The sequence below is a fragment of the Mesoplodon densirostris genome, chromosome 1 (assembly GCF_025265405.1).
Source record: "Mesoplodon densirostris isolate mMesDen1 chromosome 1, mMesDen1 primary haplotype, whole genome shotgun sequence".
Taxonomy (NCBI): domain Eukaryota; kingdom Metazoa; phylum Chordata; class Mammalia; order Artiodactyla; family Ziphiidae; genus Mesoplodon; species Mesoplodon densirostris.
The window spans coordinates 79,140,730-79,163,656 of NC_082661.1; the positions used below are offsets into that span (position 1 = coordinate 79,140,730).

At 38.6% G+C, this 22,927-nt stretch overlaps 1 protein-coding gene across 6 annotated transcripts in view; it reads left to right on the plus strand.

The window, feature by feature from the left end:
- The window catches only part of ALPK1 (alpha kinase 1), a 133,951-nt gene that overhangs the window by 5,245 nt on the left and 105,779 nt on the right, over window positions 1-22,927 (plus strand). For 3 of the 6 annotated variants that reach the window (XM_060105022.1, XM_060104996.1, XM_060105005.1), the window contains exons 1-2: window positions 5,514-5,657; window positions 19,572-19,620. The exons of 1 other annotated variant lie outside the window; for it this stretch is intronic. The gene's annotated coding sequence lies outside the window, so the exon portion shown is untranslated. Of the gene's footprint in view, window positions 1-5,513; window positions 5,658-19,571; window positions 19,621-22,927 lie in introns of those variants that run through there. 2 more of the 6 variants (XM_060104988.1, XM_060105014.1) reach the window with 1 other exon arrangement.

Below are 22,927 nucleotides of genomic sequence, written 5' to 3' on the forward strand. Positions count from 1 at the left end.
CACATGAGGAGAACTGCAATAAAATTCAGGCTCTCAAGAGAGTGAGCAGATGGTGAGGAGAAAATTGGAGCCCCCAGAGGTAGGACACCTGGAGGGTGGACGGAGAGAAGGAGTCATGCTGTCTCAGGCCATTTGTCCGGCCCCTTCTTGGGCAGTTATGGGGAAGTTGTGTGGTAGGCAGAATTCTAAGACGGCCCCGAAGATTCCCACCCCCTGGTATACACAGTTTGTAAAATGTCCTCGCCTTGAGTGTGGGCAGAATCCGTGAATATGATAGGATATCTTCCTGTGACCAGGTTTCTAATCAGTTGTCTTTGAATCCAAAGGGAGATTATCCGGTTGGGCCAGACCTAAACATGTGAATCCTTAAAAGGGCTCAGCCCTTCAGGAAGTCAGGGACACATGCCCCTGCTGGCCTGGATGCAAACATCCATGTCAGGAACTGTCTACAGAGACCACACAGCAAGGAACTGTGGTTGACATCTAGGAGCTGAGAGTGTTCCCCAGCCAACAGCTACCAAGAAAATTGGCAACCTTGGTCCTATATATGGAATTCTGCCAACAACCTGAATGGGCTTTGAAGGAGTCCCCCCAGGCCTCACACGAGAACTGCAGTGTTCTCAGCTGTAATGTGCCCAGATTTCTGACTGACAAGACCTTGAAATAATAAATAGGTACTGGGTTTTTTTGTTTTTGTATACCAAAGGACCTTTATTACTTTTCCTCTAAATTCTTAAATACTTACAAAATGTCCATGCTCTAGTTATAATATCATTTTATAGACATTTAAAATGCATCTTCATTTATAAATATTTTACATTTAGTTCATTGAACAGATCATTTAATGTGTACTGTTTTAAGCTGCTAAATTTGTGGTAATTTTTAGACAACAATAAAACACTAAAAAGGTATTTTGATTAGAGGAGCCCAGTGGATTATGAGAGTCTCCAGTGGATCCTGATCCTGGAATCCCCAGTCACTTATTATGAGAGCTATGTAAGCAGGAAAAGAAGGGCCAGTTTTGGGGGAAGGGACGCATTATTTCTACCTGTCACATATCCTCCAAACCAAGTAACTTAATTTTGCCTTGTTAAATCTAAACTTTGTCATATAGTACTCCTTATTAGTGTAATTTTTAGTAAGAAAGAAAATAAAAACCCAAAACCTCCTCCTCTTTAATATTATATTTAAATATTTACATTTCATTTGTTAGTGCTTTTCCATTAACTTTTTTTTTTTTTTTTGGTTGCACTGGGTGTTAGTTGTGGCAGGCGGGCTCCTTAGTTGCGGCCTGCAAACTCTTAGTTATGGAATGCACGTGGGATCAAACCCACGCCCCCTGCATTGAGAGCACAGAGTCTTATCCACTGCGCCACCAGGGAAGTCCCAGTGCTTTTCCATTAATTTTTAAAATCTAATGAATTACTAGCATCCTAACAAATAACAACTTTATACTACTAATGAGGGATTAGACAATATACATTATTTAACTTATAATACAATAATTTCATTTTCTCATAAAATAAAACAGAAAGTCTTTCCCCAGAAAAATGCCATACCTGGAATAAGTTCTCTTTTTATTCTCCATCTCTGGTTCTTTCTTTATGCTTATCATCATTGTGCTGACAACTAATTCTGAGAAGAAAGTTCCAGAATGACATTCTGACCATTATGCCCATAGAAATATCACTATTCCCTGCTGTTTGTGGCCTTCATGTTTATTATGTAATTAGTTATACAATAAAAGGGTTAAGTTGGTCTTGAGATCATATTGCTCCATCACTGAAGACCTTTGCAAAGAATGTAACCCCCTCCAAAAATAGGCTCCACCTGGATATTTTATTTAATGTAGGCTTAGATGGAAAGATTCTCTTTCTACTCTATATATCTTACTACGATTTTAAAAATATTTCGTCTCCTTTCTACCACTACTCCACTGAATTTGTTCTTGTTAAAACTATCCTTGACCTACTTGCCAAGCCAATGGACACTTTTCTATCCTCATCCTTCTCACTTCTCTGCATCATTTGGTACTGTTGACCACTCCCACTTTATTGAGATATGACCCAACCGCTCCCACCTACCTGGCTTTTAGGAAGGGCTGGCTTCATGAGGGTGTGACCTGAGCGGTGGCACAGGGCCCCATACTCAGGGCCTCATGCTTGGCTCTGCTGTCACCATCTTGAAATTCTTAATAATTTTTGGACAAGAGATCCCACAGATTATACAGCCAATCCTGTTTTTAGAGCATAATTTTGTTTTGCTTTCTCTGCTGTGATCTATACATTCTTTCCCCATCTCATTTGTGGCCCCTCTCTTCTGGCATGAATACTGATATTACCACACTTGCTTTTTGTGACTTTTCACATCCTCCCTTGGTAATCTCTAACTACAGTTATTGTTTTTGGACAGCCTCTAAGTCATTTACCCATACTTCTATGTTTCTCACACAGGCCTGTGAACCTATCTCTTAAATATTTCTTTCTACTTTTAAAAAAAAATTTATTTACTTTGTTTATTTTGGGCTGTGTTGGGTCTTCATTACTGTGCACGGGCTTTCTCTAGTTGTGGCGAGCAGGGGCTACTCTTCATTGCAGTGCACGGGCTTCTCATTGCGGTGGCTTCTCTTGTTGCAGAGCACGGGCTCTAGGCACGTGGGCTTCAGTAGTTGTGGCACGCAGGTTTCAGTAGTTGTGTCTCGCAGGCTCTAGAGCAGAGGCTCAGTAGTTGTGGCACACGGGCTTAGTTGCTCCACGGCATGTGGGATCTTCCTGGACCAGGGCTCAAACCTGGGTCCCCTGTGTTGGCAGGCGGATTCTTAACCATTGCCCCACCAGGGAAGCCGGTATTTCTTTCTGCTTTTTATTTCTACTGTTATTCTTATTAATTAAGCCCAGTCATCACCAAGGTATAGACCAGTGCAGCAGTCTTCTAACTCAATTTCCTAACTCCAGTCTTGTCCTCTAATCCATCCACTACCATGATTTTCCCCTAAAATAAACCTTGTCCCATAATCCAACCTTCCTACTACAATGAGCATTCTTTCTAAAATAGTTATATGATTTACTATATTCCTTAAATTTTTCTATGATTCCCCAGTGTTTTCAAGATAAAAGTTCAAACTCCTTAGAATTAAACACAAAGCTCTCATATTATGAGCTAACTCCTATCTTTCCAGGTAATTTTTAGCCATATATCCACCAATCCATCTGTCGCTGTGATTGCATTAAGGGTATTTCTTACGTGGTCAGTCTGAATCCATGGCACCAATGTAACACTAGGCACAATATAAATGCTCTAAACATGTTATTTGAATGAATGATATCAGCTTGTTTTAGCGATTTATAGTCAGGATTAGAAAATAGTCAAACCTAGAAAATAAAAATGAATATGATGGTGCAACCAGTTTTTCAAAGTGTATCATAATGTACTTCTTTTATGAGTGTACATCTCACAATAGTTGAGGCTTGCATTATTAGTTTTCCATCTCAAAGAATTTTTATCTTTGAAATCTTTCTAAAGCTCAACATTGTGATCATAAATGAGACATTCTATCTTTGTGTTTCCATGGCTCTGGGAATTCTACCAGAAATCGCTATTGGAGACAGATTCAACTGTTGTCCAGATAGTAGGGAAGATAAATGCCTCATTGCATCCCTCAAATAAGGATGATAAAAGTATCAGCACCCTTTTCTCTCTTTCCATTCCCAAGTATCCAATGCCCTCTTTTAGGCTCTAGAATACTGAATTTCTAACATTTTTGCTCATTTACTCTCAAACAGAATTTTACAAAAACAACCCTCTCACACAATTTTAAGTTGATATCCATCTTTTATCATCACTTTAAATATTTGCAAGGGATCTAATTCAGATGTTTAATAACTCTTTTAGATGTACCCAATGGAAATTATATATGCTAGTAATTTGCTGACCCCATCATCCATTTAAAAACACAGGTACAAGTTCTTGTACATGTACAAGTTTAACAACTGGAAAGTTTATATTATTCATCTCCTTTAACTTTTATTTCCATTCCACTTTCTCCATAGAATTTTCTCCTAATATTAGTAGTTTATATGCTTGAAAGTTATTTTAATCATATTTCTTGGGAATTCCCTGGCGGTCCAGTGGTTAGGACTCCGCACTTTCACTGCTGAGGGCCTGGGTGGGGGAACTAAGATCCTGCAAGCCAAGCAGCCAAAAAAAAAAAAAAAAATCATATTTCTTTACAATAAAAACGTGCATATTAAAATTAAACATTTTTAAATTTCATTTTTATTTCCTCTGACCATAGACTTTAAGTGCTAATTTTTTAAATACAGAGTTATACATTACAAGGATTATGAATTCATAATAGATTAGAAAGACAAAAATAAATGATATATTCTGGTGAATAACTATTAAACAGAATTAGATTTTATGGAAAATGCATTTCTCAGTGAGATTTATAAGGTTTTTAAAAATTAGTTCATTGGTTATTTGAACTTCTTCTAAGGTCATATATTAAGAATTATATAGTGATCTATCATAAAAAATTTTTTTAAGTTGTCTAAATACTGAGTAGTACTTAAAATACTTAGTAGCTGAATACTTAAGTAGTTTCTTTTTCTGTTTTGTTGAGAAGCAGAGTTGGAAACCATCCAGCTTGCTGAAGGATTTGTCACCCACTTATTCGTCATTCAGTTTCTGAATTTTGGGGAACTATATCAAAAGGCTTTACCAAGACTTATCAAATTACTACTAATGAAATCTCTTACTTCTTCACTGGAGAGGACACTTCTTTAATCCAGCAGGCTCAGAAAGGACTGAGGAAATTAAAATATTGTTGACGTCAACAACTTTTCCAATAAAATGTTGTTAAACATTTAAAAATCTTTTCATGTACTTTTGATATTTTTTGTCAAAATTTGGAGCTGCAGATTTAGGTTGAAGGACGATATCCACTGTATAACACTAGTTGACAGTCCTCACTGTTAAGCCAATCAGCCCAATGAGATTTTCTATGAGATAAATTCCAACTTCATTTTTTTTTATTTTTAAATTTTATTTAATTTATTTTTTTATACAGCACGTTCTTATTAGTCATCAATTTTATACACATCAGTGTATACTTGTCAATCCCAATTTCATTTTTCAATTCAAAAAAGTTGGTAATGTAGGTGTCCTTGTGACAATAAGCTCAATTCTGCACACTAATTCTAAAATAGATGGAGCGCCGAATGGTGCTGTAACGTGAATTTCTTTTGATAATAGATCAAAAACAATGTCATGTTCATTGTTTCTTACTAACAGTCTCTTTCCTCGGCTCTCAAGGGGACTGGCTCTCCATTCTGACTTAGTCCAAATAAGGAGTTTTCTTGCACTTTCTTTAGAAGAAGGAACTTTTCTGTAGTAATACAACTCCCAGAATACCTTTCACTAAAGCAATTCCTAAAGGGGCGTGTCTTATGGTGCAGAACTGCTGAAAGTCCCGGAATTGAATTACACAATCAAACTCTGAGACAATACCAGGATATGTTTTCTTTCAAATTCGTACTTCCTGAAACGGAGGCCGTTTATGAGAAACAGTATATTTCAGGGAGGTTGTTCTATAATTAACTTTTTTCAGAGTTAGATTTGCTAGTTTTATAGTGTATTTCCTCTTCTTCGAGATAAACGTGAGTATCACCCTTTTAATGACAAAAACGCAGTAGATGTGGGTATAAAAGATGACATAGTTTTTAAGGAAGTATTTTCGTAAATTGTGGATCCACCTGGTGGTCTTCTCTACATTGAAATAACTTTGGAGCTCTAAGAACATTTGCACTTCTGAAAACTGCCCAGAAAGGGAGGGGGAGGGCAGAAGGACCACCTACAGCAGTAAAGTTAGGTTATTAGGAAGAGGAGAAAAGAAACCAGTTTCTTTTTTTTTTTTAATTTTTAATTTATTTTTCGATGCGTTGAGTCTTCGTTGCTGTGCGCGGGCCTTCTCTAGTTGCGGTGAGCGAGGGCTACTCTTCGTTGCGGTGCTCCGGCTTCTCATTGCAGTGGCTTCTCTTGTTGCAGAGCACAGGCTCTAGGCGCACGGGCTTAGTAGTTGTGGCACGCGGGCTCTAGAATGCAGGCTCAGTAGTTGTGGAGCACGGGTTTAATTGTCCCACGGCACGTAGGATCTTCCCGGATCAAGGCTCAAACCCGTGTCCCCTGCATTGGCAGGCGGATTCTTAACCACTATGCCACCAGGGAAGTCCCAAAAGCAGTTTCTTTTAAAGGCTTAAATAATGGGGACTTCCCTGGTGGTCCAGTGGTTAAGACTCCGGGCTTCCACTGCAGGGGGCGCAGGTTCCATCCCTGGTCAAGGAACTAAGATCCCCCACACCCTGCTGGGCTGCCAAAAAAGAAAAAAAAAAAAGGTTTAAATAATAAAGTCCTCAAGTCATGAGACTTGCTAGAGCTGCTGCTAGTGAACATCTGGCTTTATTTATCACAGAATTATGATGTTTGATTACAGGAATTGGGATTACTTATTTGAAAAATTAACCTTGGGACGTTTGCCTGGAGTACATAGGTAGTGATAACAGAAACTGTTACTTTTATCATGGCCTCCACTTTTATCATGGCCTCAATAGTTTTGCCAGGAAACAGATAAGGCTGAAAAATTGCTCTTCTCATTTGGAATGAACCCCGAGGGGAATTCAGGATGTGGAGAAGCATTATGTAGAGATAAAGTATGAAAAATTAAAATCCTTCGTATTTCTTTTCAAAAGAGTCTTTTCATTAACCAATTTTAGCATTTAAAATTAGGGGTCCAGATGACTTTTTAAAGCCACAGATTAAAACCTTTAGAATTGTTTGGAATTTGCAGGTGGGTGAGGGTGCAAAGAGAGGCAGGATCAGAAGGGAGGGGACTTTATGTCACAACATAATGGCATCTGTTTGCTTCTATCTCCCTCTGCCTTTTCTTTTTACCTAGTGCAGCTAGTACTCTTATGAGAAACAATATTCGGTTTTGGTTGGCTGATACCTCATTGTTAAGAACATTTTTAATTCTTCACACGTAATCACTGTTGCTGTACAAGTCTATACATGATGCTTCATCATAGTCTCAAGATTCTGTTCTTTCTCCTCTTTCCTCCTTGACCTTGAATTCAAGTGAACCAAAAAGAGTATTAGTAATTGTACCACAGAAGCTGTGCACCCCTAAGTCTGAGTGGTGTGTCAGTAGATTACATGACTGTACGGTGTGCATTATTTTGGGTAAGGGTGGGTGTAGGTTAATTTACCACTTGGATAACACAACAGTTGTAAACAAAAGCCAAGTCAAGTCTTTATATTCCACTGACCAAAATAATTTACTTCTGTCTTCCCACCTCCTTTGTCCAAATCCTGTCAACCTGCAGCCTCAAAAGAAACAAAACACTTTAAATTATTCTAGCAATAATTTACTCTCCACTTCAAATGTCTTTTTGAGTCTGAGATGAATTCTTCAAGTTCTTTCCCCAACAAGACTCCAGAATTTTATAGCATCCACTTGCATGAGTAGGGAGACAATAACTACTTTAAACTCTAAAAAAATTATTTTTTGAAGTTAAAAAAAGCTATATGTAAATTATGATGGATATTATAAAATCTCACATAAAATAATACTGTGTAATGAGCACGCCTGATTTGTTAAGCTGTAACAATCCCCCCTTAAGTGCTATGTGATCTAAGTTTGGGTTTAGAACCTGGAATTTTCCTTAAGAATAAGTGTGTGCATTTCAAAATATTTCTGAAATTCCATGGCTTCTCCCATTCCAAAATTTCACTGACCGCTTTCCCAGAACACAGCACATGTACTATTTTCTTGTCCCTTAATCTTTTGCAGAGAATGACAGCTTTTCAAAATAAAATGTTCATTGTAAATGCTTTTATTTCCTAATATTTTAAGTTCTATGGGTTGAAGAATTTTAACAGGAATGGACATTCAAACTTTTGTTGTAAACTCATTCCATATTTATGTGTATTGTATTTGTTGCCTCTCTATATGGGGGACTCTGTTTCTTGTTATTGACAGTGACATCTATTTTTTCAGGATGTTGTGATTTGCTCTGTTTATAGAGTTCAGTGGAGTAGACGAATTTAAAAGTAAGAATATTATCTGATGCTATCATTCTTCTATGTCTGAAGAACAGAAAGAGATGATCATAGCTTAAATATCAGTTACATACTAATATCATTTGCCCAAAGTATGGTATACAAACTACTGATTTTAGGTGTCACATATCCAAACTGAAAATTTGAGTTGTGCTTAGTTTAATGTGCATTAAAAATATAATTAGCTTTTAAAATGTATGATTTCATGGATATTATTGCCCAGAAAGATGTTAAGTAAAAAGAAAGTGAGCCACTTTACCATTGATTTTAAGGAAATGATTAAATAACTACTATTACAGATAATATGCAGATATGGTCAAGATTGTGAAGGTGGCATGTAAATGGCTAAAATTTTGGAAATACTGCTGTAATGTGTTTGAGAAGTGGATATTTTCCAAAACAGTGCAATATCTTTGAACTTCACTTGTCCTTGGTGACAGAGCTCAACTGATAATACAATCTGTTGAAATTCCTAATTATAGATGTACAAAATATAGATAGATAAAGAAATGCTTTATCAAACTTTTATCAGACCTGTGGTCCTCATGAATTGTCATAAAATTGAAGAGATGCAGCATGTAGCTAATATTTTTTGAAATAAGAATCATAGAGAGGGTGAATTATCCCAGAGTAAGCATTATAGCTCCATTTTGCTGGTTTCATTGAGGCACCATTATCTCTGAAGTGGGGTTCAGGTTGGGGCTGGAGGGTGGGAGTTGGGGAGAGCATCATCTAGGTCCAGGGCCATTAACATAACATGGTATGTGCCAGTGACCATTAAAATGGTCATATTGGCAGTTTCTTTTTGGGCATTCATTCTAGGGAGGAAATAATTCTAAATTAAATCCCGTGGAGACCATGTAGCTCCTATGCTAGCAGACCAGGCCGACACTGATCTTCAGTTACTTGCTGCTGAATTTTGAGAGGTGGAAATAGCATTACAGAATCATAGAGTTGGAAAGGACTTTAGAGACCTTAGCAACCCCCCCTAACTTTATTAAATTTTTTTTCTTTTCTTAACATTAAAAAAAATGTATTTTGTATTGGAGTATAGTTGATTTACACTATTTTGTTAGTTTCAGGTGTACAGCAAAGTGATTTAGTTATACATATACTTATATCTATTCTTTTTCAGATTCTTTTCCCATATAGGATATTACAGAGTATTGAGTAGAGTTCCCTGTGCTATATAGTAGGTCCCTGTTGATTATCTATTTTATATATAGTAGTATATATATGTTAATCCCAAACTCTTAATTTATCCCTCCCCCCACCTTTCCCCTTTGGTAATCATAAGTTTGTTTTCTAAGTCTGTGAGTCTGTTTCTGTTTTATAAAAAGTTCATTTGTATAATTTTTTAGATTCCACATATAAGTGATACCATATGATATTTATCTTTCTCTGTCTGACTTACTTCACTTAGTATGATAATCTCTAAAACCCCCCTAATTTTAGAGGTGAGTAAATTGAGGTCTAGCAGGGAAAGGTGACTTGCCTAAATTCATACAACTGGTTTGTGACAGAGCCAGAATTAGAACCCAGGTATCCTAATGTGTGATGAATAGAAAGAGCCTGGGAACAAGAGACTTACTGTGTGGTTGGGATCCAACATGAAGTGAACGGATCACAGAGTTCAGGGAATTCATGAACAGGCAGTATCTAAAAGTCTAAGAAGCCATGGAAGCAGGTCTCTCTCCTACTCACCATAAATGACAATCTGTTCTCCAATGCTAAATAAAGATAGTTAATAATAAGTATCCATTATTCGTTAATGCATATTTATTGAGCATATTCTGTACAGTAGTCCCCCTTTATCTATGATTTTGCTTTCCATGGTTTTAGTTACTCTCCATCCGTAAATATTAAATGAAAATTTTCAGAGGTAAACAATTCCTAAATTTTAAATTGCCCACCCTTCTGAGTAGCGTGATGAAATCTCGCGCTGTCTGGCTGGGGTGTGAATAGCGTGGATCGTCTGTTTGTGGAGTGTAGCCGCCCATTAGTCACCTAGCGGCCATCTTGGTTATCAGACGGACGGTGGCGATATATGATAGGCAGGCGCTGCCTTCAAGTCACCATGATTTTACTGAACAGTGGCCCTAAAGAGCTAGAGTAGTGATACTGGCAATTCGGATATGCCAAAGAGAAGCTGTAAAGTGCTTCCTCTAAGTGAAAGGTGAAAGTTCTCGACTTAGTAAGGAAAGGAAAAAAAATCGTACGCTGAATTTGCTAAGATCTACGGTAAGGACGAATCTTCTGTTCGTGAAATTGTAAAGAAAGAAAATGACATTTGTGCTAGTTTTGCTGTCACACCTCAAACTGCAACAATTTTGGCCCTAGTGCATGATTAGTGCGTAGTTAAAAGAGAAAGTCATTAAATTTGTACAGTAAGATATTTTGAGAAAGAGACAGGGAGACCACATTCACATAACTTCTTTTACGGTATATTATTACAGTTCTATTTTATTATTAGTTATTGTTAATCTTTAACTGTGCCTAATTTATAAGTTAAACTTTGTCATAGATAATGTATGTAGGGTATATATAAGGTTTGGTACTGTCAACGAAAATTCACTTACCAAGTTAAGAAGAAAACGTTAGTGTCGAAGAAAGGGGGAAAAAATTGACGTTTGCGGTTGAGCAGGCATTCCCACCTTTGAGGAGGTCTGGTTAATGTATAATGCAGATGAACACGGCACACTAAAGGGGGAGGGAGGAGGCCCAAACGGACAGAGAGAGAGAGAATTTTATGCTTGAATTTTCTTGTCCTGCTTTAAAATAAAAATTTTAGGGGCTTCCCTGGTGGCACAGTGGTTGAGAGTCCGCCTGCTGATGCAGGGGACACGGGTTCGTGCCCCGGTCCAGGAAGATCCCACATGCCGCAGAGCGGCTGGGCCCGTGAGCCATGGCCACTGAGCCTGCACGTCCGGAGCCTGTGCTCCGCAACGGGAGAGGCCACAGCAGTGAGAGGCCCACATATCACACACACACAAAAAATTTTATTTCATCAGTACTATTCATGGTTTCAGGCATCCACTGGGGTGTCTTGGAACCGATCCCCTGTGGATAAGGGGGGACTACTGTATGTCAGTCTTATTGCTACAAGGCTTATATACATTATCTTACTTAATATGCACTACAGTTTTGTGAGTCAGGTACTATTATTTGTCGTATTTGTTTAATAAATGGTAATAATTATTTTTTTATTTTTATTTTTTTTACATCTTTATTGGACTATAATTGCTTTACAATGGTGTGTTAGTTTCTGCTTTATAACAAAGTGAATCAGTTATACATATACATATGTTCCCATATCTCTTCCCTCTTGCGTCTCCCTCCCTCCCACCCTCCCTATCCCACCCCTCTAGGTGGTCACAAAGCACCGAACTGATCTCCCTGTGCTATGTGGCTGCTTCCCACTAGCTATCTATTTTACGTTTGGTAGTGTATATATGTCCATGACACTCTCTCACTTTGTCACAGCTTACCCTTCCCCCTCCCCGTGTCCTCAAGTCCATTCTCTAGTATGTCTGTGTCTTTATTCCTGCCTTACTCCTAGGTTCTTCATGACATTTTTTTTTCTTAAATTCCATATATATGTGTTAGCATACGGTATTTGTCTTTCTCTTTCTGACTTACTTCACTCTGTATGACAGACTCTGGGTCCATCCACCTCATTACAAATAGCTCAATTTTGTTTCTCTTTATGGCTGAGTAATATTCCATTGTATATATGTGCCACATCTTCTTTATCCATTCATCTGTCGATGGACACTTAGGTTGTTTCCATTTCCGGGCTATTGTAAATAGTGCTGCAGTGAACATTTTGGTACATGACTCTTTTTGAATTATGGTTTTCTCAGGGTATATGCCCAGTAGTGGGATTGCTGGGTCATATGGTAGTTCTATTTGTAGTTTTTTAAGGAACCTCCATACTGTTCTCCATAGTGGCTGTACCAATTTACATTCCGACCAGCAGTGCAAGAGTGTTCCCTTTTCTCCACACCCTCTCCAGCATTTATTGTTTCTAGATTTCTTGATGATGGCCATTCTGACTGGTGTGAGATGATATCTCATTGTAGTTTTGATTTGCATTTCTCTAATGATTAATGATGTTGAGCATTCTTTCATGTGTTTGTTGACAGTCTGTGTATCTTCTTTGGAGAAATGTCTATTTAGGTCTTCTGCCCATTTTTGGATTGGGTTGTTTGTTTTTTTGGTATTGAGCTGCATGAGCTGCTTGTAAATTTTGGAGATTAATCCTTTGTCAGTTGCTTCATGTGCAAATATTTTCTCCCATTCTGAGGGTTGTCTTTTGGTCTTGTTTATGGTTTCCTTTGCTGTGCAAAAGCTTTGAAGTTTCATTAGGTCCCGTTTGTTTATTTTTGTTTTTATTTCCACCTCTCTAGGAGGTGGGGCAAAAAGGATCTTGCTGTGATTGATGTTATAGAGTGTTCTGCCTATGTTTTCCTCTAAGAGTTTGATAGTTTCTGGCCTTACATTTAGGTCTTTAATCCATTTTGAGCTTATTTTTGTGTATGGTGTTAGGGAGTGATCTAATCTCATACTTTTACATGTACCTGTCCAGTTTTCCCAGCACCACTTATTTAAATGGTAATAATTATTATTTCCACCTCTTTGCTGTGCTGTTAGGGTGACTCCATTACTCTACCTCATGCAATACACTTCCACCACCTCTAATTGCAACCGTTTGCTTTGCTAGAACTCTGCCAGTGTCTCTTCACATGGCTTGCAAGTGAGATGACATACCTGCCAGACCAGACTTTCCCCAGTACCTGCAGCTGTGTTTGTCCTTCAGGTGCCTTCCTGACTTGAACAGATAACTCCAAAGGAGGTTCTGGCCTTACTCCAGGCGCCTGCATCCTGCTATTAAGGGCACTATGCCTGCCCTATACACGATAGGAGAGATCTTTTCTTAGGAAAACTTTGATAAAGGTTAACACTCACTGATGAGGATTGGGATTAGTCATCTGTGATAGGTGGGATGTAGGGGACAGGCAGAGTGGTAAGGATGTCTAGTTGCAAAGTAAGGCTGAAAGAAAAACAGAAGATAACACATGCAGTAACCATCCCTAAGTTAACCATAGGACATAGTAAAAGGAAGTGCCACCAAAATATGTACAGTGTCACCATGTTTTGTTAAATCACTTCTGAATATATGTAGGCAACGTAATTGAGAGGCAAAAATCAGACTGCCTAATTATAGTCAAAGAATACTCAAATTTTGAAAACTTACACTTTTTAAAACTTCATTATAAGTATTATAACCATGCACAGAAACAATGATATCAAAATATTTATAGCGCTTATTTATTAGTGAGACCATAGGTAATTCTTATTTTCATTTTTACCATATTTTTTCTCCAGATTTTCTACAATAACACTTTTTGCTCTCATAATAATAAGCTGTTTCAAAAATCTAAATTCTTAAATAATATATCAGAGATTACTGTGGCACAACCTTCAAGACTTTTATAATTTAAATACTTCTTGATCAAGGCTACTGGGAAGCATCCAGTAGGCTGGTAATACCTCTCACCTGCAAGCTAGTAGCCACTGTGTGTGAAAAAGGAAGTCAGAGTGGAAGAAGAGAAAAGCATTACTTACTATGCAACAGATTTCAGAAGTTCCACAGCATCTCAACACCGTAATTCCCCCAAGTCACAGTTGTCAGAGGAGAAGCTTTTTAGATTGAAAGCTGCACACATACAAAGTGAAAGGCTGAGTGAACATGAGGGAACCAAGGAGTTCCCCTGGCCAAATTTTTCCGAAAATATGTATCCCTTCCAGTCACCCCATCTGCTCCCACTCAGCGTCTTCTGAATGCACAGCTCTTCTAAGAGCTGATCTTTCATTTCACTCTCCTGGAAGGGTGTAGGCATTAGCTGAGGCAGATCAGGAGTTGAATGTGGACATCTTGAAAGTGTGATGTTTATTGGATATCCAAGTGCACATATCAAATAAACAGTTGAAAATATGTTTCTGAAAAGTTCAAGAGAGAAGTTTGAACTGGAGATAGAAATCAGATGACTGTCAACCAATACGTGGTATTTAAAACCATGAACTGAATGAAATCACCAAGGAGTGGATTTAGATTGAGAAAGGAGGAGGGCCACAGACTGAGCCTTTGCACATTCCAATATGATGGGGTCTAAGAGAGGAGAGGGAACCAACTGAAGAGTCTGAGGAGTGATCAGTGAGGTAGGAAAACCAAGAGAGTGTGGTATCCCGGAGGGCAGTAGAGGAGGAAGGGACTGTGTCACATGCTGTTGGTAGGTCAACTAAGATGAGGAGTGAGAACTGACCATTGGATTTAGGTATGTGGAGTTTATCAGTGACTTTGACCAGGGCAGCTTCAGTGGAGTGCTGGAACAATAGTCTGATTGGAGTACATGTAAAGGAGAATGGGAAAAGACAGGTTGAAAGCTCAAGTAGGAACAATTCTTTCAAGGAATTTTTGCTGCAAAGAGCAATAGTTACTGATGAAAGTGAAGTCAGGAGACTTTTCTCCTAAGGTGAAAGAAATAATGGCTTGTTTGTAAATTGATAAGAATGAGCCAGTGGAGAGCAAAAACTTGGTGATGTAAGAGGCAGAGAAAGGAGAGGGAAAACGTGCATCAATGTGCTTGAGTAGAGAGAGGGATAGAATTATTGTGTGAATGGAATGATTGGTTTCAGATAAGAGAATGGATTATGGTTTTCTCTGGGTACATGCCCAGTAGTGGGATCGCTGGGTCGTATGGTAGTTCTATTTTTAGTTTTTTAAGGAACCTCCATACTGTTCTCCATAGTGGCTGTATCAATTTACATTCCCACCAACAGTGCAAGAGGGTTCCCTTTTCTCCACACCCTCTCCAGCATTTGTTGTTTTTAGATTTTCTGATGATGCCCATTCTAACTGGTGTGAGGTGATACCTCATTGTAGCTTTGATTTGCATTTCTCTAATAATTAGTGATGTTGAGCAGCTTTTCATGTGCCTCTTGGCCATCTGTATGTCTTCTTTGGAGAGACGTCTATTGAGGTGTTCTGCCCATTTTTGGATTGGGTTGTTTGTTTTTTTTAATATTGAGCTGCCTGAGCTGTTTATATATTTTGGAGATTAATCCTTTGTCCGTTGATTCATTTGCAAATATTTTCTCCCATTCTGAGGGTTGTCTTTTCATCTTGTTTATGGTTTCCTTTGCTGTGCAAAAGCTTTTAAGTTTCATTAGGTCCCATTTGTTTGGTTTTTTAATTATTATTTCCATTACTCTAGGAGGTGGGTCAAAAAAGATCTTGCTCTGATTTATGTCAGAGTGTTCTTCCTATGTTTTCCTCTAAGAGTTTTATAGTGTCCAGTCTTACATTTAGGTCTTTAATTAATTTTGAGTTTATTTTTGTGTATGATGTTAGGGAGTTTTCTAATTTCATTCTTTTATATGTAGCTGTCTGCTTTTCCCAGCACCACTTATTGAAGAGACTGTCTTTTCTCCACTGTATATCCTTGCCTCCTTTGTCATAGATTAGTTGACCATAGATGTGTGGCTTTATCTCTGGGCTTTCTATCCTGTTCCATTGATCTATATTTCTCTTTTTGTGCCAGTACCATATTGTCTTGATTACTGTAGCTTTGTAGTCTGAAGTCAGGGAGTCTGATTCCTTCAGCTCCCTCAAGATTGCTTTGGCTATTCGGGGTCTTTTGTATCTCCATACAGATTTTAAGATTTTTTTGTTCTAGTTCTGTAAAAAATGCCATTGGTAATTTGATAGGGATTGCATTGAATCTGTAGATGGCTTTGGGTAGTATAGTCAATTTCACAATATTGATTCTTCCCCAATGTTCACTGCAGCACTATTTACAATAGCCAGGTCATGGAAGCAACCTAAATGCCCATCGACAGGTAAATGGATAAGGAAGATGTGGTACATATATACAATGGAATATTACTCAGCCATAAAAAGGAACGAAATTGGGTCATCTGTAGAGACGTGGATGGACCTAGAGACTGTCATATAGAGTGAAGTAAGTCAGAAAGAGAAAAACAAGTATCGTATATTAATGCATATATGTGGAATCTAGAAAAATGGTACAGATGAACCAGTTTGCAAGGCAGAAATAGAGACACAGATGTAGAGAACAAGCATATGGACACCAAGGGGGGAAAGTGGCTGCAGGTGTGGTGGTGGGATGAACTGGGATATATGAACTGACATATATATCACTAATATATATAAAATAGATAACTAATAAGAACTTGCTGTATAAAAAATAAATAAAATAAAGTTTAAAAAATAAAATAAAACAGATAACCAACAATGACCTACTGTTAAAAAAAATTAATTAAAAAGAGTTGTTACAATGTACACTCTCACAAAGCAGTATAGGCAAGTGATTTTAGCCCTGTTTCATCCAGTGTGCTTTGTAATTTTGCAATTATCTGTTTTTATTAGTTTCACGTTTCTCAGATTTATCTACCTCCATGTGAATCAGATGGTCCAAACATGTTAGTGAGACCAACACTATCCATTTAATTGCTTCAGGAGGTAAGAGTTTTTTAATCACTAGTTAAGTAAACAAATCAAAGGGAATGTCCTACTGATAGTAAATCAAGACCATCATTTCCGTACACAAAAGACAGCATATTAAAGTTAATATTTTTACTGACATAAACAATTCCGTGATTTTTATCTCAAGCATTTAAAAATCTATTTTGTACTTTATGACATCTCAATAAACATTTGTTGATTTTCTTTTAAACACACACACAAAGAAAAAAAAGAGAATGGGTGATTCATCTCTGACAGCAGATGGGAAGGCAGGGTGTGGGGTGCAGCTGCTGTTAGATTGGTAGAGGGGGGTGGGAGACTGTGGAAATCCTCTTCTGATTGCTGAGAATGAGGGGAGAGGAGGGAGAGAAAGTGTGAAATAGGCAACTAAGAGATTGGAAGGTGAATGGACCCAAGAAGTGCAGTGTGATTGCAACATTAGTTGCTGAAGTTCTGTTTTGCTGAAAGCCTGCTTTCGGTTTTAAGGTTCCTTGGATTCACTGGCAAAATAACCACTTGTTTCACATAAACAGCTTTAATCAATTCTTTAATGAAAGGTGATTCAACTCAATTTCAATATACAATCATTAGAAGGAAAGAAACAAGAATATTAGGGAAATGTAACAGGGTATACATCACCGAATTGGGCTGACACCTACTTCCAGATCCAAATAGCAGCTGCGAAGTCTCAAGTGACAGCAATCTGGATCCCCAATTGGGAAAGGTCCCGGGCCATGCATCCACCCTACAGGTGAGACTTCAGATTGGAGTTCTGGGGGCTTCCATTTATAATTCCAGGCCGCAAATTGATATCATCAGTTTGCGTGCAAAAATGCAGCTCTGGATTCACTTTAAAAAATGCTGTTGATTTCACCATGTGAGTCACAAGATTTTCCAGACCCTGGGGGACTGGCCAGGTCCCCAGGGCTCAAGAAATTCCAAGACCCACTCCCTTTCTTATGATAAGCACCACTTGACTTGCTAGCAGCAGTTGTTAGGTGTGCAAGCAAGGGCAGCGCAGTCCGGGCAGGGTCACAGGTCTGGCAGAGGCCTGCTTCTGCCTCTGAAGCCTGAATAAGACCACTTCAGGGCTTCCCTGGTGGAGCAGTGGTTGAGAGTCCGCCTGCCGATGCAGGGGACACGGGTTCGTGCCCCGGTCCGGGAAGATCCCACATGCCGCGGAGCGGCTGCACCTGTGAGCCATGGCTGCTGAGCCTGCGTGTCCGGAGCCTGTGCTCTGCAACGGGAGAGGCCACAACAGTGAGAGGCCTGCGTGCCGCAAAAAAAAAAAAAAAAAAAAGACTACTTCATTAGTTTTCCCAACAGGTTCAGAGTCAGAAATTTAAAGTGAGAACAGGTGGCACAGGTATTTTTTTTCCATCATTGCTCAGCTGTGTAAAAGTTGGATTTAACTAAAGTTGTGATTTTGACATGCAAATGTTAAAAACAAGGGAGTCAAAGGTGTATGTGGATGGTGATTATCATGATTGACCATGGAAATTAAGCTGGTTAAAAAGAAGAGACAGGACCTCAAAGGGGGTGAGGGTCCATGGAAAGGTGATAGGATCAGTGGGTTAGAAGTCCCAGTGGAATGTTAGGATTGTTGGACTTGGGAGTCTCAAAAGGGACAAGATGTGTGGTAGTGGACAGAGAGTGGAATACTCTCTGAAGGTATGGAAGAATAAATTTGGTCATAACAAAGTGTAGGCTGTATGACCTTGGGAACGAATACCTAAAGTTGGGTTAAGGACAAGATCTTTGAAGAAACGATTTCAAGGAACTGAGAACCCCTCATCACTATATAGTTGAATTCTCCAAGAGTAGGGGTGGTTTGGAGAGAATAGTAATGATCCAGGAATTAAATGCCCTGGGAGTTGGCAGTTGACAGCAACAATGAGGGGCAGTGGGTGATGACATGAAATTCAAAGCTGTGGGAAGGAGGGCTGTGCAGCTTAAACAAGGAAGGAAAAAGCAAGGTCCAAAGTGGCAATAAAGCACAGGAGGCTGCTTATCCAGAACTGGTGGTTCTGGGGCGCTAGGTACCTAAGCTGCCCCTTGAGAGATTTTTCAAGGTGACTGAAAAATGTAAAGCGTTATGAAATGTAATGTATTGCCTTTTTTTTTTTCCCCCGGCCGCTCTGCTCAGCAGGCATGTGGGATCTTAGCTCCCCAACCAGGGATCTAACCCTTGCCCCCTTCAGTGGAAGTGCAGAGTCTTAACCACTAGACCACCAGGGAAGTCCTGTGTTGCCATTGTTAACATATGAAAAAGTAGTGATTATTATTGCAAACCCTTTTAGCAAAATTTTTGTATAAATAACCAGGGGAATTCCCTCTCTCTGGCAAGCCCCAAAAGTAATAAATAGATTTTTTTTTCAAGTCGGTGAATGAAAGTTAAGAACTTCAGGAGACAGGATATCCAGTAGGGTTTTTTTCTGCAAAGGCTCTCTATTTCCTGCATAACAAAATTATCAGATAGTACCACCCCTGACAGTTTAGACCTGCAATAGTGAGGTTTCTCTCCTTTATGGTTGAACTGCTTCAAAAGTCTAAGAAGAGATTTGAAACCTCCTCCTCTATTTAAGGGGATGAGGTAAGGGGGAGACCAAAAGAGATTTGTACCCCGTCAAGCACTCTGGACAGGATCTGGTCTTCCTTGATGTGATATTCCTCCCCCTTGTGTATCTAAAGTGAGGAACAGCGATGACCAGCTGTAACTTCTCCACTCTCGCTGGGGACACAGGAACATGAGTTTCCTTTGTTCTCTTACCCAGATGTTTCAGACAGCAAGCATGCAACAATGCCTATGACATAATGCAGGAAATAAAGAGTAGAGATTATTTCCTACTGTGTTTACACTTTTATTATAAGAGAGGCCTCTGAGTGTAACTTTTTTTTTCTTAACTAGGAAGTTCTAAATCAGAAGTGGATTGAAATCTAATAAACACAGGTTTGGGGTAAGTTTTCATGTGAAACTTTTGAATTAAATTCTTTTTTCCTAATGATATAGCTCTATGTAGTCATAGAAAATATGAAAAGAAGAGGAAAATAATCAAAAAATATTACTTAGAGGCAAAGACTCAATATTCTGGTGTATTTCCTTCTGATTATTTTTAAATTATTTTCTTAAATTGTGGTAAAATGCACATAAAGTTTAATTTTGTAACTATTTTTACGTGTACACATTTAGTGGTATTAACTTACATTCACGTTGTTGCGCTACCATCACTCCCATCCATCCACAGAATTATTTGCATCTTGCAAAGCTGAAACGCTGTACCATTAAACAAACACTTTTCATTCTCCCCTCTACCCGCCCCTGGCAACCTCCATTCTACTCTCTGTCTCTGAATTTGACAACTCTAGCGACCTCATGTGAGTAGAATCATGCAATATTTGTCCTTTTGTGACTTGCTTATTTCACTTAGTACAATGTCCTCAAAGTTCATCCATGTTTAAGCAGTTGTCAGAATTTCCCTTTTAAGGCTGAATAACATTCCATTGCACGTATATACCACATTCTGCTTATCCATTTATCTGTTAATGGACACGTAGGTTGCTTCCATCTTTTTTTGGCTATTGTGAATAGTGCTGTTATGAATATGCTGTACAGATACCTCTTCAAGCCCCTGCTTTCAATTATTTTGAGTATGTACTCGGAAGTGGAATTGCTGGATCATATGATTATTCTATTTTTAATTTTTTTTTTTTTTTTTTTTTTTTTGCGGTACGCGGGCCTCTCACTGCTGTGGCCTCTCCCGTTGCGGAGCACAGGCTCCGGATGCGCAGGCTCAGCGGCCATGGCTCACGGGCCCAGCCGCTCCATGGCATGTGGGATCTTCCCGGACCGGGGCACGAACCCGTGTCCCCTGCATCGGCAGGCGGACTCTCAACCACTGCTCCACCAGGGAAGCCCTCTATTTTTAATTTTTTGAGGAACCACCATACTGTTTTCCATAGCAGCTACACCATTTTATATTCCCACCAACAGTGTGCTAGGGTTCCAACTTCTCCACATCATGGCCAAAACTTTCTGTTCCTATTTTTTTTTTGCATAGTAGCCATCCTAGTGGGTGTAAGGTGGTATCTCACTGTGATTTTAATTGTCATTTCCTTAATGGTTAGTAATGTTGAGCTTCTTTTCATATGCTTATTGGCCATTTGTATATCTTCTTTGGAGAAACGTTCAAGTCCTTTGACTGCTTTTTAGTTGGGTTTTTTGTGTTTTTGTTGTTTGGTGGTAGGAATTCTTTATATATTCTGGATATTAACTCCTTATCAGCTATATGATTTGCAAATATTTTCCCCATTCCATGGGTTTCCTTTTTACTTTCTTCATTATGTCCTTTGATGCACAGAAGTTTTTTAAATTTTGATGTAGTCCAATTTATCTAAAAGTGGGATACCTCCAACTTTATTCTTCTTTTTAAAGATTGTTTTGATTATTTAGGGTCCCTTGAGATTTTATATGAATTTTAGGGTGGATTTTTGTTGTTTCTGGAAAAAACATCATTGGTCCTCAGTGACTTTTTAAAATATAATTGCTATCATACTGCATGAACTATTTTATATTCTTCTTTTTCTTAACATTATAATATAGTTATCCCATTAAAAAATAAACATTAGTTCTTTTTATTGAAACACTTCATGAACATACTGTACAGTGACTACATAAAGGAGAATATAAAATGGAAGTATAACTGAAAGATTAGAAAACATTTATACCTCAAATTATGTGACATCTGTATACTTTTCAATACTATAATCATAAAAGTGAGAAAAATTTGATTTGAGACATGTTCAGAGTATTAGGATGCAATATTTATACTGTGAGTAGGAAGGAATGACAACCAATTGTATTAGTTTAAAAGACTGTTAAAATATATACTTATATTACTTTTGACCAAATACAACTCTGGAATTCATTTATTTACTCAGCAAACATTACTGAGTCTCTGTAGTTTTGAAGCCCTGGAAACCTAGATATACATTAGATATGGTCTTCACCCTCAGGGAAAGGCAATAAATACTAAAATTTCCTGAAAGTCTAGTATGTGTCATGAGCCATGTGAGATCTTAGTTCCCCACCCAGGGATGGAACCTGTGCCCCCTGCAGTGAAAGCATGGAGCCTTAACCACTGGACTGCCAGGGAATTCCCTCACTTTCTTTTTTAATCTTTGCATTAAACCTATGGGGAAGCAGTGTTAGCCCCATTTAGAGATGAGGAAAATAATGTTCATTTCATAAAAGCTGACCAAAAAAATAAAATAATTTGGGAATTGCCTGACGGTCCAGTGGTTAGGACTCCATGCTTTCACTGCTGAGGGTGTGGGTTTGATCCCTGGTCAGGGGATAAGATCCCCCACAAGCTGCACGGTGGGGCCAAAAAAAATAAAATAATTTAACAGCAAGGTCCTACTATATAGCACAGGGAACTAACTGTATTCAATATCCTGTGATAAACCATAACAAAAAGAATATTAAAAAAAGAATGTCTGCATGTGTATAACTGAGTCACTTTGCTGTACAGCAGAGATTGGTACAACATTGTAAATGAACTGTACTACTTCAATAAAAAAAATTAAACATTAAAAAAAAAAAGAAAAGCTGAGCTACCTGTTGAAGGTGACACAGAGAATGAGTGGCAGAACTAGAATACAAGCTCAGGGCTGTCTGTGTCCACAGCTCATGCCCTTTTCACTCTCCCAGGTTGCCTTTCAGCGATTATGACCTAGCACAGGAGACAGGAGTATATACAGCTAACTGCAACATGAACAAAAAACTGTGATAGCAATTAATTCCGCTAGATAAGAGTCAAGAAAGGCTTTAGAGGGATGGCATTATAATCTAAGACTCGAAAACGGAGGATTTCATTAAAGATGGGGAGAGCAGCATTCATTCATTCATTCATTCATTCACTTATCTGTTCATAAACCTGCACTGAGCTTCTCCTGTGTGTTAGTTACACAGCTAGCTCCAGTTGTGTGCTGGAGATTCAAAAGAGAACCAGTGAGACACTGGCCACTCTCAGGAGTCACAGTCTTTTGGGAGACAGTTAAGTAACTGATGTATGACAGAGCCTCGGACCAAGCTCTGCCACAGAGTCAAAAACAAAGTGCTGGGGGATGTTCTTCCAGGATACTAAGGGCAGGTGCTCAATGGCAGAAGCTATGCTGCACTGTATGTATTGCTGAGCATGGCAGGTTGGACTCTCCATGCCAAGATCAGAGGCTTGGACTTCATCCTATAGGCAACAACAAGCC